The sequence below is a fragment of the Drosophila novamexicana genome, unplaced genomic scaffold, assembly GCF_003285875.2.
Source record: "Drosophila novamexicana strain 15010-1031.04,08,12 unplaced genomic scaffold, DnovRS2.1 tig00000072-arrow-arrow-pilon, whole genome shotgun sequence".
Lineage (NCBI taxonomy): Eukaryota > Metazoa > Arthropoda > Insecta > Diptera > Drosophilidae > Drosophila > Drosophila novamexicana.
Window position 1 is genome coordinate 1,259,933 of NW_020824771.1, and position 14,717 is coordinate 1,274,649.

General features: G+C 41.8%; 1 protein-coding gene across 1 annotated transcript in view; it reads left to right on the top strand.

The window, feature by feature from the left end:
- The window catches only part of LOC115771436 (frizzled-2), a 100,214-nt gene that overhangs the window by 47,267 nt on the left and 38,230 nt on the right, over positions 1-14,717 (top strand). The window contains exon 5 of the mRNA XM_030717141.1: positions 7,849-7,893. The gene's annotated coding sequence lies outside the window, so the exon portion shown is untranslated. The remainder of the gene's footprint in view (positions 1-7,848; positions 7,894-14,717) is intronic.

The following is a 14,717-nucleotide window of genomic DNA, read 5'->3' on the forward strand; positions in this document are numbered from 1 at the left end:
GAGGAGCACACTGAATGGCAGCCAGATAGCGTCTGCTGGGCTCGGCTGGGTATTGTGGGCCTGTCCGGGCGGTCCGTCATTGAATTGGCTGTGCAAACGTTTGATAAATTGATGAATTGCAATGCTCAAGTGGCAACAGTTTAGCGAACAGTCAGACTCTGGTCGAACCAGCGATCGATAATGGGACCAGGCCTAGGAGAGGGACTCCGACTACGACTCCGACTTCGACTCCAACTGGAGGACGGTGCACTGAGATTGGGAAGTGGTAGCTGGAGTGGCACACAACTCATTAGTTCATCAGTCACTCGAGTTTCTGTGTTTTGTTTACCAAAGTTTAGCATAAAAAATGAAACAGTCATGGCCCAGAGTCGTTGAGGAAATATATTTTTTCTTCTTGTTTATGCTCGTTGCGTTTCTCGTTTACCGGGAAGAGCTCATAAAAATTTATGTTAATTTCGTTTAGAGCTGCAATCTGCGACTGCATTCGTAATGAGACGAGCCGGGCTAAGTAAACAGGCACTGCAGCACAGCTTCGCATAGTGGAGGAATTCAAAATTGAAATAATGATTAACAGGCAAATGTATAATAGAAGAAGCTAGGGAGGGGGCTGGTTAGTGCGGGGTAGGGGGGACTTGATCCGCCTACACGGGAAATTTTTCTAGACACGGTGCACTTTATGCAACAATTGAAAACTTCTACGAAAATGCCGTTGTGAAAATGCAACGTAAACATTTAAGATAAACAGCCCCAAAGTGAAGTGAAGTGAGGCTGGGGCCCCAACGTGGGCTCTACAAATTAACTGCAAGCGGAGACAACGCGTCGTATGCGCAACGTGCCGGCCTGACTCGCACAATTTGTTTATTTATTTGTATTTATTTTCCAGTCAATATAAACTATGTGAATTTTTACTGTACATAAAATGAGTAGAATGCCCAGACAACTAGACATGGTAATAATAACAACAATGCCAAAGTCAACCCAAGACACAGCGCGCACATCGGGCCAAGTAAATATAAATCAAATGCAACCGAGCAGCTGCCATCGGCATCGGAATGGGCCGTATGGGCAGCCAGAGTCGAGTTAGATGAAGTTTCCATGGAAATGCCAGCCAAGCGTGAACTTCAAAATAAACAATATGATGAGCATGGGCATGAGTGTGTGTGTGTGTGTGTGCGTGTGCGTGTGTGTGTAAGTATGTGGAGCTGATGACTGAAGGAAAATAGAAAATATATTGCAGCATAAATGTGAATCATGAATGGAATATTTGTGTTGGCAAAAGCTGGAAATGTGGGACACAAATGCGATTAAGTTTTGCAAAGTTTTCTCTCAACTGTATTCAAATTTCCAGCAGTTAATCTAGCGGAAAGTTGTGATGCCAAGGTGCAGGTGCAATGTTTAAACTAAGCCCATTGCAACCATGATCATCCGCTTCGAAGTTTGGCAAATTCCCGCACTTTTTGTGGCTCAAGTCAAAGTCATTTGCCAGCAACATGGCAACAAAACACAGCTCATCAACACCTTTAGTCAGCCATTTTGTTAGCTTGGCTTGGATGGCAAAGAGAAGGTGGGAGAGGTAGGGGTGGGGGTAGTGGAAGCGCTAGAGCAAATACGCAAAACCATTGCACACTAAATCCACTTAAATTAATTGCAAAAGGTGATTACGTTGCTGTTTTGCCTGTATCCGGGTCCTGGCAGCAAACAGGCAGAGCCGGCGCTGGCAGACAGCTGAGAAATGGAAGCCAGGACCTAGAGCATTCAGCAGGTTATGCAACTGCCACAGCCACAGCCACGCCCACACCCATACCCACAGGCCACGGGCAGGTTATCAAGAAGCTGCACGCGGAACGGTATTTTTCAACTGCCAGGGGCCAGAGGCAAACGGGCAAACGCCTTGGCTATGGCAATGACTGCAACTGCTGCCGCGAGGTAGGCAAATGCTCAGTCGAGTTCTTGGCTGCCTGGCTGCTTGGATCCTGGCTCCTGGCTCCTTTTCTGCCGAGTGTTTGCGCATATCTTATAGAGGCAGAGCAACTGTCGCTTCATTTTTGCAAAGTAATTTGCAAAAGAGCCAACACAAGGCGCAGCAGCGGCGAGAAAACTGAAAGCAAGTGCCGCCAAAGCGCAGTCAAGGATGAAACAGCAACAGCAGAAAGTCTCCAGGTGGAGAGGTGCTGCTAGGTGTTAAGGTGTCGCTGTCATTGGTTGATTGCGTTTATGCGTAGCTGGTTATCAGAATAAGACCAGACCTAGCAGTTGCTCCGACAGTGGCAGGCAACTAATCAGCAGAGCTGAACATATAGAAAGAGCGCAAAATTTACCTAAATAAATTCGATCAAATTTGTAAAGGTATGTAAATTCTATACCAAGACAAGGAAGTACGAAATTCTAAGTGCTGCAAACTGTTAAAAAAAAGTCCGTTTTTGTGCATCTTGGTATTTTCTAGTTCTAAGCCAACAAGTGACAGGACACAGGCTTCAAGTAATCTGGCCATTAGCAGTTTTAACAAGTGCTAACAGAATATATCGATAACTAAATTATTAGATTAGTTTAGTTATCGAATTAAAGTCTCCTTTACCTTCGATTATTTCTGTGTTGATACAGCAACATTATTATACTTTGCTTGTAATTGAAAATTTAAATTTTAAAACAGCGCTCTAAACCCTACAAAAAATTAGTCGCTGGTTCAAACCAACTACTTGCCTTTTTAGTTCTTTGCCTCATGATTTCCGCAAATTTGGTTGTATTTTAATGTGCATATCTTGCGAAATTTCATTGAAATACTTAATTTGTTCTACTTTAACTTTTCGCCCATAATTGTCCCATGTTCTGGGAATATTGTAAGCCATACAAATTTTCATATACAAAATGCGGGCTACATTTGAACCCACCCCAATAGCTTGGTTTGGTTTAAGCTTCCGTTTTAATAATCAAATAAATGGAAATTCTGTTTGGATCGACTCATCCTTAAAACACTTGCAAATTCTTTAAACTCTTCTTGGAGTGATTTAAATGAAACATAATAAAACTTATTCACATATCATTTAAGCAGAACGATAATATGCCCCATTTCAATGCCCAACATTCTGAATTCGCAATCATAACTTTGAGCCACGCATAAACACAAATTTGACTCTGTCTTTCCCTGTCGTGCGGCCCTCTCCTTTGCCCTACCTTAAGGTCTATGTGTGTGTGTATGTGTGCTTAAAATGTCATTAAAGCCCTGAATGGGCGTGAGCATTGAAAGCAGCGACTGGCAGGGAATGTGGGCATGGCCGGGCAAGGTGGCAGCGGGAGGAGGGACGTGCAACTGTAGCGACAGCTCATAAAGACGACAAACGGAGCAGATAAAAGTCTCGAAGACTCAAAGACTCAGCCCCACCGCATATCATATCCGTAATCAGCGCCTCTCCGCCACAGCCAGGCTTTCCCTGGTCGCACTTTGTGCGTGGCGGTGGGCGGTGGGCGGTGGGCAGGGTGCAGGACTGTGTAGCTTCCGTTAAATTTATTGATAATTGATTATTGCTTCGTTAGGTCGCATTTGAGGCGGCATTTGGTGTGCGGTTCAGCCGGATTGGCTCTTTATTGTTGTTGCTGTTGTTGTTGTTATTGCTATCAGCGTTGTTTGTTGCGTGTTTGTTGTTGCAAATTGAAAATGCAAATTGCTGGGCTGATTTGCCAGCTCCCGATTGCATTGTGGGGCCAGGCACGACTTTTGCCTTTTGATGTGTGCCTCGAAGTTGCCGACGCTTTGGGGAAAAACAAATTTTCATAAATTTTTAAAACAAACACACGGGACATGAAAAACAAAAATGCAGACAAAAAAATACAAACAAATAGCAAGAAGCAGAGCTGCTGTTAGATTTTTTACGCCATTTTGTTGCCGCTCTGTTTTTGTTGTTGTTGTCGTTGTTGTTGTTTCTGTTGTGAGTTGTTTGTTGTTGTTAGGACGTGCCTATGCGCGCTGCTTTGCTCACCTTTTGAGCTTTTAAATTATTTTCCAAGCACGTAGCCTCGTCGGCTGTTTGCGTATTTAAACGTGCACGGCTATGTGAAGCGCATAGAGAGGCGCGCATCAGAATAAAATAGAATGTGCGAAAGAGATAGCTAGCTTAAAAGCATAGGGTGGTGTGAAAAGCGCGTAGAGCGGCGGCTGCTTTGCCCTTAAAAGGATTTGCGCAATTTACGTGCAATGTGGAGTTGAGGGGGGCTTTTCTCTGCTTTTTTTTATTTTGCGTGAAGGGTTCGGGATGTTGCTGCTGCCTGCCGTTGTGTTGACAAACAAACAGCGCCGCTAAGTGACGGCCAAGACAGACGAGCAGACAAGCAGCCAGTGGGTGGGCAGGATTCGCAAGGACGGCAGTCGGCGGCTTTGTGTTGACAATGTCCTTGCTGGCACTGTGGAGCCCTTTCATCCCGTGCCGCCTGCTGTACGTGACTTGCATTTATTTTGCGGCCCAAACTGTGAAAAACTCGTTAGTAATTTAGCAGTGAGCTAAAGCCAAACACAGAATGCCCAATAGCCCAATAGCTGGGCCAACCTCAGAGCTGGCCATGTTGCCAAAGCAATCAAATGCTCGTCTATATTCATATGAAGCCCCGAATGCAGCTAACTAAAAATACTAGACGGAAAATTCGGGAGGGAAGCAAACAAAAACAAAACTTTCAAACTGCAAATAATTCCATCAACACGCAGGGCCACAAAAAAGCCACAAACTAAAAACCAGAACCGAAAACGGCAATGGCAACGATTGATAGCCACTTGAGTTGCACAAACACATAAAGCTGCCCTCTCTTTCTAACTCTCACCCGCACTCTCCTGGCTTCTCTGCTGTTGCATTCAGTCTTTAGTCTAACCCATTGACATTGCACAGTGCAGCCGAGCACATTGGGCGGGCCGCGCGCTTTTGCACAGTGGGGCACAAAACAGACAGACAAACACAGTGCGAGATTCAAGTGCAGTTGCGAGTACCTAAACCCGAAATTGTGTGGTAACTGTGTGCGGGCAGGAGAGCAGCTGGTGCTGGAGCAGAACCAGAAGCAGGAGTAGATGGAGCAGGAGCTGGGTGCTAAGGCTGCTTAATGGCACCAGGCGCAGCGTCGAAAGAGTTATTGAAAATGTTTTATTGTGTGCATTTGATTGCTGTAAGTGTTGAGCTCCCACTGTGTGGGTGGGTGTGTGCGCGGGTGTGTGTGTCTGCCTGGTGTCTAACTTATAAATATTTCAATAACATTTGAAGTGCGCCTGGCTGGAGGCTCAATTGGGTATGGATTTTGGACCACCCGCCCGAACCCGGCTCGCCAACAAAACGCAAATGGAAATGCACTTTCCATTGTGTACGAGTGTCTAGTGCTTTGGCACTCCAAAACTCAACTCTGGCAATGGCCATAGCCATAGCCATAGCCATACCAATAGAAATGGCACTTGCCATATTTGGATTACCCAAAACCAAACCAAACCAAATGCCCAAATGCAACGCCGCCAAGTTGCAGGTTTATGCGTAAACGCCAAACGTGAAACGTCCAGAATCAGAAACTATTCGGTAAAACATAAATAATTAATGGCAAATATATGAGTTTGTTGAAAAAGAACAAATCAATATCCTTATTTTAATGTTTAAAAAGGGTCATGGGTATTTTTTAAATAGTTAAATAAAGCATATGTCATATTTTGACTAATAGGAAAACAATAAGAATTTTAGGGAAGCGAGAAAGCAATTCTTTTTTTATTTAAATAAAAAATGTTCAAAATAATTTGAAATATTTTCGAACTAATAATGCTTGAGATAGCATTAACTCTCCCTCATTAGCATAACACGCTGAAAAAAATCTTAGGCTTTTCCCAATAAATCCCTTGCTGAATAGAATGCACAAAATGAATAAATAAGAAAGAAAAAATGCTTTTCTATTTATTAAAAATTATTTAAGAATAATTTGAAATATTTCCAACCCAAAACTAATTCAAGCAACAAGAAATATCTTTGGCCTTGCTCCAACCATCGAATGCTTATTAAAGACATAACCTTATGTTGAAAGAGAAAACATTTCAACAAATTCCTATTTATGTAAACATTTCTTTAAATATCTTATGATAAATAGAAAATCATGAATTCGTGCATGCATGAACGCGGAATTTTAAACATAGATTTTGCGTGCACACAACACTTTGGCACGTCCTATGTGGGCATACTTTCAAGCGAGTGTGTGTGTGCGTGTGTGTGTATGAGTGCAAGTATGTACATGTCCGGGTGTTTTAAAACTTTCTATTGAGTGGCAAAGAGCTTTGGCAACATCTTGTGATGCAATCGCTGCCACACGGCTCAGTGAAGCTTGTGGCATGGCCTACTTTGGTGCACAAAAGCTTAACTCAATTACCAATAGCAGCCGCAGCAGCAGCAGCAGTTGCCACACGTGACTAGCCAGGCTGTGTAGAGGGTGGGAGGATTGGGCAGGTGCAACCAAGCTGAGCCGAACCGAACTGACCTGCTTAGCTGGCCAGGCGAGCTGCCAATACCAAATAGTAAATGAGCGGGCGGCACTCGACAAACGTTGGCCAGGTCGAAGGACGCTTTAAGGGTCCAGCAGCCACCTACAAATCCCTTTTCAAAACTCATTAGCACAAATTTGTGCTGCATAGTTGGCCGCTTCTATGGACCTGATTCTGGTTCGAAGTCTGAAGCTACCTTGGCACGCCCCAGCAACTGTGCCGCCTAATTTGGGGCGCAGACTAAATTTATGCTGATTGTGCGGCAATTTACGAAAACTGAGAGCCAAAACTGGAAAATTGCAGCTGCCTCACGTAGCAGCCGCAGCCGCAGCGACAGCTAGAAAAAGGCTAAGAAAAGCAGAACAACAAATTTTCAATGCGGCGCGTTTACAATAAATATAAAGCACTCAGCCTTGAAACAATGACACAACCTTTAACCTTTTCCGCATCTCTTTTTTTATGCTGCTATTTTCTGCACCCTAGCAGTGAGTATTATAATTTGGTCACGAAGTGTGTTATGCATGCAAGCGAACGGGTCAAAACTAGGCATTTACGATTTCCAATATGCTCCTGGCATTTGAGCAAAATCTGATCTGTAAAGCATGTGTCGAAGAAAGTTTATATGATGAACTTCTATGTTATTTAAGCTATCCTTACCAAAAAAAATAGCAATAACGCAACATAGTTGAGAAATCGTTTCATAATAGACAATTATAATGTACGCCTCATATCTGAACAATCAGGTGGGATAAAGGCTTTTTATAAAATCTGTACTAAGCCATATGTTTATAAGAATCTTTAGTCTTCGGCCTGTCCGAGATATCTGTCTTTTTAGACCCTTGCACTGTGTATTATAATTTTGTCGTGAAATGTACAACGGTTAGGAGACATCTCCGCGCCCATAAAATATATATCATTATAGATCTAGTTCCGTCTGTTCATCCGTCCGCAGCTTTAAAGCATTTTATGGAACCTTTGAGTAGGTCCGTCTTTCTGTTGCAGGCAGTAGATATTTCAGAACCGCCTGGATCGGACCACTATATCAAATGATCATTCGAAAGGTATGTTCTTGTATGGGAAACTTTTTTGTTATTCACGATAGCTAAACCAATCGCGGCATTTGCAAGCTTATCTATGCGCCGTACACATATGCATAATCTTATCAACATCGGAGCACTATATCATAAAGCTGTCATAGGAACGATCGTTCGAAAGGTAAGTTCTTGTATGGCTAAGGATTCTGATTTCCAAAATATAACTCACTATTCTCACATATATCCGCAAGTGTATTAAATCTTCGGCTTGCCGAAGATATACTTACTCTCTCGGTTTTGGTTTTTCATGTTTTCTTTCTCTTTTTGCAGCGCCTGACTTTTGTCTGGTTTATTGAGTGCAGCTACCGAATAACGGTAAGTAACCTTTTCTTAACCTTTTACAACACACACAGTCTATGCAAAGTAGTTCCAGTTAAGTGGGCGGGTTTATGTGTGTATACATTGTAGGGGTCGCGGAGTTGGCGCTGGTCGGCAAAGTCGTTTGGTTTCCGTTTCCGCCTTTGGCTTTCGCTTTTTCATTTCCGCCTAATAAACTACATAATTAAACTGGCAGCAATGGGATTAAAGGATTCCTGGCCGAGAGTTCCCTCCTCCAACCCATCCCTCTCAGCAAGTAGAGTCATGTGTATGGTGAATCTTTCGAGCTACTCAGCTGCTGCTCCTGGTACTCGGTTCATGTTGCCCGTGGATATTTTCGTTCGTGCTGAAGGTCTCACTCCATTAGCCCCGACTTGGCCCCCTCGGCACGATTCAAGTTAAGTTTCGTCGACGAATTAAGCTAAATTAATTTTTGTGCTTTGCTGTTGTTTTTCTTCATGTTGATGTTGTTGTTGTTGTTGTTGCTTTTGCTAGTTAAGTCCTTTGACTTTGGGCTCGTTTGATACGTTTCTCTACTCGTCTTTTTTCTCTGCCCTACCACCCTCCCTCCCTCTATCTCTCACTCTGCCGCTCTCTGGTTTGCTTCATATTAAATTAATGATGTGTTTTATGCTGTTCTTGTTCCTGTTGTTGTTGCTATGTCGAAAAAAATCACTGCAAATGCGATTTAAGAGGCAAAGCGCAACATTAGCAGTAAATAAAATAGGATAATGCGGCAAGTCGACCGCAAAGCGGTGGCTCCCAAAAAAAGAAATCAAATAAGATAAAAAGAAAAGTAAAAGTACAAGCATATAGTCATAAAAATCTTGCCCAAGGGGCATATACGACTCGCAGTTGCACTTTATACGCACTTTATACGCGACTTCCAAGTTCCACAAAAATCAAACTTGGAATTAAATTTAGAAAAGATTGTAGATCATGATTTTGAAAATGTAACAAGAGTTACCATTTTCCTTGTAATCAAAATCTGGTCTCCTTTCCGGTCATGTGTAAGTACATTATAGTTCATATTCTGGCTGGAAATATTATATTTATATATTTAGAAAATGAGATCGTTTTGGCACCAGGCGTAATTCGCATAGAATTATAAGCCTCTTTTCCATCTCAAAAATAAAAACTAAATATCTATTAAATCATTTATATAACATGAATATACGAGAAAAATTTATGATGATAAATGATTTCCTTTTATTTTTGTAAATTTGATCGTTCAATGCCTTCTTAACTTTTTAATCAAAATCGAAGACTTTAATTAAATAAAAAACAAATTTTCCAAGAACTATAAAAATATGTACTCAAATACTTATACAGTAAAGAAAATATAAAAAAAAAAAATTTCTAAAATTCAGATTAAAGAAAAAAGACTTTGAAAATTGAGAAACGCGTTCTGGAAAATTCTTTACATCTTTGTTATAAATAATTATATCAATTTGATCAAAAACTCTATAACTGGGCTCTTACTTAATATACAAATTATGTATTTAATAAAAAAGTAGTTCGAACTTGGATTGGAAATAATATTTTCAAACATTGTATAAGAAACAACCTTAAAAAAGTCAACAAACACGCTTGCGCCCAATTTAAGGGCATTTGGCTGTTTGCCGCGGGTATTTGGCAGGAGAACAGCTGCAGCACGGCAGAAGGCAGCAAAGGTCGGGGGTCACGGAAGGGCATAGAATACAATGCCAGTTCTATGACAGGCGAAAGGATTATGCGCGCTCCTAATGCCAAGGCGCTCGGTTTTCGCCCGTCCGCTCGTAAGCCCTGCAATTTTTCATGTTAACCCCATTTCGCTGCGGGGCAGAACAGAACATAACTGGCACGACCGTCATCTGGCCTGAGGCAAGCGGATCACCTGGCTTAAGCGGAACTCAAAACTCGCACAAAACTCTTTTAGCCACAGCGCAGGATGACTTAATATTCGACTGTGATGCGGCCTGCGGCACATAAATACAAACAAATAATCTTTTTCTTGCTGTTGTAAACAATTTGTATGAAATGTTCTTGAGAAAATCAAACCAAAAATGTCGAGTTTGAATCAATTGTCGATGCGTCTGGGCGCTGTCTCCTTCCGACTTACACAAATATTTTGACAAAACGCCTGCTGTTTCCACATAAATATTTATATTTGCCTTGTACAACTGCCACACACACACTCACACATACACACACACGCAGGATACACTACACACTCAGCTCTGTCCGTCTGGCTATCTGAATGCCTGTTTATCGCGGGCCTGGCATCTTTACCTGCAGCGAACATGATACAAGAACCAGCCACCAGCATCTTGTTGCCTCTCCAATGGGCGCGTATCTTTAGCATCTACTCCTCATACACACACAAACAGACACACACACACACATACAGTGGAACAGTGTGTCGTGCGTATACAAATTTCTTGTTGCCTCCTCGGAAATCGAATCCACAAAAATGCAGTTAAATAAATTACAAACGCTCTGTCACCCAGCAGTCGAGGAGGAGTCGGGTTCAGTTCGGGGACTTGAGGTTGGGGCGCATGTCGCGGGATTATCGCACGCCGGGCATCGCCTGGTCACCGAGCCTATACACAGAGAGAGAGCGGGACAGTTTTAGCTTGGCCAGCCAATGATTACGATGATTCTTCTTATACGTAATTTTCTTTTTTTTAATGAATATTGTCGTTTGTCGTCTGGGCTCGCAATGCTGCCCCATCCTCCCTTTCCCCTGTGCACCCCTCATCAGAGACTATGCGTTCTGTATCCCCCTTTATCTGCATTTTGCGTGCTAATGAAATAAATGCCTGGACAGCGTTCTCAAGTTACCCAAACATGAGCAATCTGTGACATTGCCACATATGTAGGCATATATATATATATATATATATATATATAAATGTATATATGTGAATATGCGACAGTGCCTGCAACAGACACAAAATAAAGATACAGAAAGAATTGTATCTTAAGTTATGAGACATACCAGGCACATAAATTCTTCAACGTGTGTGGGTTCAAATGGGTTGGGTAACACACACACACACACACACACACACACATACTAAAGTGTTATGTTGAAAGAGCAATATTAGCTGGATATATCAAGTGTGGTCCAAGTTTATAATATTTACATAGGAATAATAGTTGTGGAAAATATTTAAAAAAAAATTGAGAAAAATATAAAGAAGAAATTCTCTAAAGAAAGATTTTTTGGAGCGTTTTCTGTAAAGTTTTACTTAGTTAATAGACTATTATGTGCTTTAATTTAAGGAGTATGTTTCGCTTTAAGTCTTATCCATTTTTGGAACATTTTGAGTCAGAGACTCTTTAGCTCTATGAAACATAAGACGCTTGCGTGTACAGCTGAGTTTCCAATTATTCTGATGGCGCCCCTGGCTCGAGCCCTTGCCCAAGTGAATCATGCTTGGTATCCGGTCTAGTGGCAATTGAAATACTTAACGCTTCATCCTTGACAAAAGTTGCCGCCTACTTAATTATTAATTTCGCATTTACCACAAAACGATTATGGGTCGGCTGCAACAGAGCTGTGCCTGGTCGTGGCGGTGGGCAAAGCAATCTCCGAGCTGTCCGTCCGACCATTTCCTCAATTGCATAAATCGAAAATTTGTGCTTTGGCGCGTGTCACGAATAACCAAAGGAACCAGCCGAACATACAAGACGGAAAAAAACTCTTACTCCTAATTTTTGCTGTGCTTTGAGACAATGTGACAAGCTCTGACTGCCGACAAGGATGGAGTCGACCATGTAGCCAAAGTTGTTGCTGTTGTTGTTGCTATTGCCGCAGTCTGTTTGTCACCCAAGTCATTTACATGCTACGTGACTCACATATATTTGTTATGCTGTTATATATATTGAAGCGTTCGGTTAGCTTTTGGGGAATGTCAGTGCATGTCTGGGTCTGCCGCTGCGGCGAGCTTGGCTTACATTTGATGAAAATGCGAGCGCTCCGATGTCAATGTGGATATGGCTGTCCATCGGGAATTATGGTCGTTGTCGTCGCCGTTGTCTGGCCTCAAGTGAGTCACGCAGCGCATCGATAAAATATTTAAAATTCATTTCTAAGCTTTTAGCAGTCAACGGGCTGTGCTCCACTCGGCGCGGCGCTCTTATCAACGCTTGGGCCGTTCTTCAGCCCGACTATTACTCAAACCCAATCCCAACAGGCCACAGCAACTGCAACGGCAATTGCCGAGATAACCATAAGCCAAAACTGCAAACGACGACGACGACTGCGACGACTACGACGACAGCTTTTGTGCCTCCCAACTGCAGCTCCTTGGCGTATCTTTCGAGTGTGCATTGATTTATGTGCGTGCTAGACGGGAGCGCAACGTTTGTATCTGAAGGTAAATAGAAATACTCGCAACGTTTACCTGGCCCAAGTAGACCCCTCTTCACACAAACACAAACACACACAAGCATATAATAACAACTACAGCCACAACACAGCTCACAGTTGCAATTGCAGTTTATTAGTTTTGCTATTGAATTTCATTTTATTGCATTTCTCAATCTCACTGCGATACGCATTCCATATATCTATCAAATGCCAAAGAGTGTGCGTGTGTGTGTGTGCGTGTGTGTGTGCGTGTGTGTGCATAGCCTGTGTGTGCTTTCAGCTCTGATGACTTTTGTCATAAATGTCTCAGCTCTTGAATACATTTTAGCTAAAGCACATCTGATTTTTAGCCAGATATAGAAAATATGAAAGAACTTTTGGGAAATTGAATAAATATCCTAAATAAAATTCTAATAAATTTTAAATAAATCTCACAATTAATATCAATTCAGCAAACTTGAATATCCCCCACCTTACAGATCTCTCTCTTTCCCATCCAACTGTATTTATTATCCGCCACATTGAGCCTACTCTGTGCGCCTGCTCTATCGTAATTTTTATTTATTATCATATTATAAGTATATATTATTTCTTCAACGAGTGCATTTGCCGTGGCCTATGACTGCCTTTGGCTGGTATTCACTTCAGTTCAATTCTTTTGTTGATTTTTCTAGATTTGAAGCACTGATTGTGCGCGTTTTACAACCGGCTACGCCCCGGCAAGGTGTGAATTGTGAGCAACTATTGCAGTTGCTGTTGTTGCTAATGTTGCTGCTGCTCAAGCCATGCCCTAAAGCAATGGCTGGGCTCTTTGCTTTTGATCGACAGCTTGCCTAAAACTGTCAACGCGTTTTTTTTCCCCTAGTTTTATGGCGCATTTCTTTCGATTCCCAACGATTTATTTGAGTTGCTGCCGCTTCATGTTTGCACGGTTGCCGTTTATTGTTGCTCGTGTTGCTCTTGTTGTTCTTGTTGTTGGTTGTCGCCATGTTGCGCTATCAGGCGGTTTATATCGCAGTTGCCACTACAAACACACACACACACACACACACACACACACACACACACACACACACATGTATATATAGATGGGTGCTGCTGACGCTTAGATTAAGATTAGTTGCTCCTTTGGCAGTTCGGCTTGCCGCTTGTTGAGGCTGTTGCAAGTCGCTCCACGAATGACATATCTGTCGGTTTGGCATGTCAATAGCTGTAGAGTATAAATGCATATCATAAATCAGCATAACAGCATATCAGCCATGACAATTTAACAATATTGTTCTCAATCATTCAATTGCTTCTCCTTTACTCTCTTTCTTGGCCTGCTCGCATCTCTCTATCTACTTCATATTTTCATAGCTAGTAATATATTTTGTAGATGAGCTTTCTAACTCGATTTGGCCAAGAAAGAATCGCCTTTGCCCACAACCCAACATCCAAATTACTCATTAACAATGATCTATTATGATCTATCATTAATTTGGGCTGCAAAGCTAAGTAATTATCGATTATTTTTTAATTCGCGACTCGAACCAACTTCCTGTCTTTAGCTTTGGTTTGTGCACATCCGTGCAACCAGGTTTCAGGTACAAAACCTGTTTTATTTTAGAATTATTTAACATTTAATTGAATTTTAATTAATAAGTGCCCATTGTACTGAAAATCCATGAATATTTTCATAAACAAAATACGGGCTACATTTTAACGCAGCCCAAAATATGCATCTACCACTTATGAATCGATAAATTCATTAGTTATGCTTAAAGTTAATTATTTCTTAGTTGTTGGGTTTATAGTACAAAAAGTAAGTAAAATTGGAATGCCTCATCAACTAGGTTCCAAACCGTTTTGCACACTTCTTCAAAAGACTTCCGCCCTTTTCGAACTTTGTAAGTGCAGCTTTTCGAATTTCCGTCTTATCACTTTCTTTGCATACTTTTTCGTACATAACATCATCTGGCTTTATAACTTTAATAGTTACTCTTCATACTGTCAATTATTATTTACACTTTTCCCAGCTTTTATCCCTCACAAGACACACGCGCTGCATCGCCCTCTCGTTCGACTTGGTTGCAACAACGACTGCATGTCAAACATTTAATCAATTTCCCATAAATCACATGCCAAATCAGCTGCATGCTTCTTACGAGTACTTTCGCAGCTTTTTCCATTTCCAATAACCAACCCCTCCTCTCCTCAATCATATGCCTGCATATCATGCTGTTCGAAATTGCTTAACTGTATGGAAAATTGACAAGTTTTGACGGCTGACAGTGCGGTTGACTCCCTTTTACTCGCTCTCTCAGTCTCTGCTCCATGTTTTGGATGATTTGTATTAAAAACTGCATAAATGCCAGAAGAATATTTTATAAATATTTTGCAGTATTTACCCCAACTGTGTGTGAGTGTGTGTTGGTGAAGGTAAATGCGCCTTCAATTTGACGTGGCGTGTTTCTGCACATTT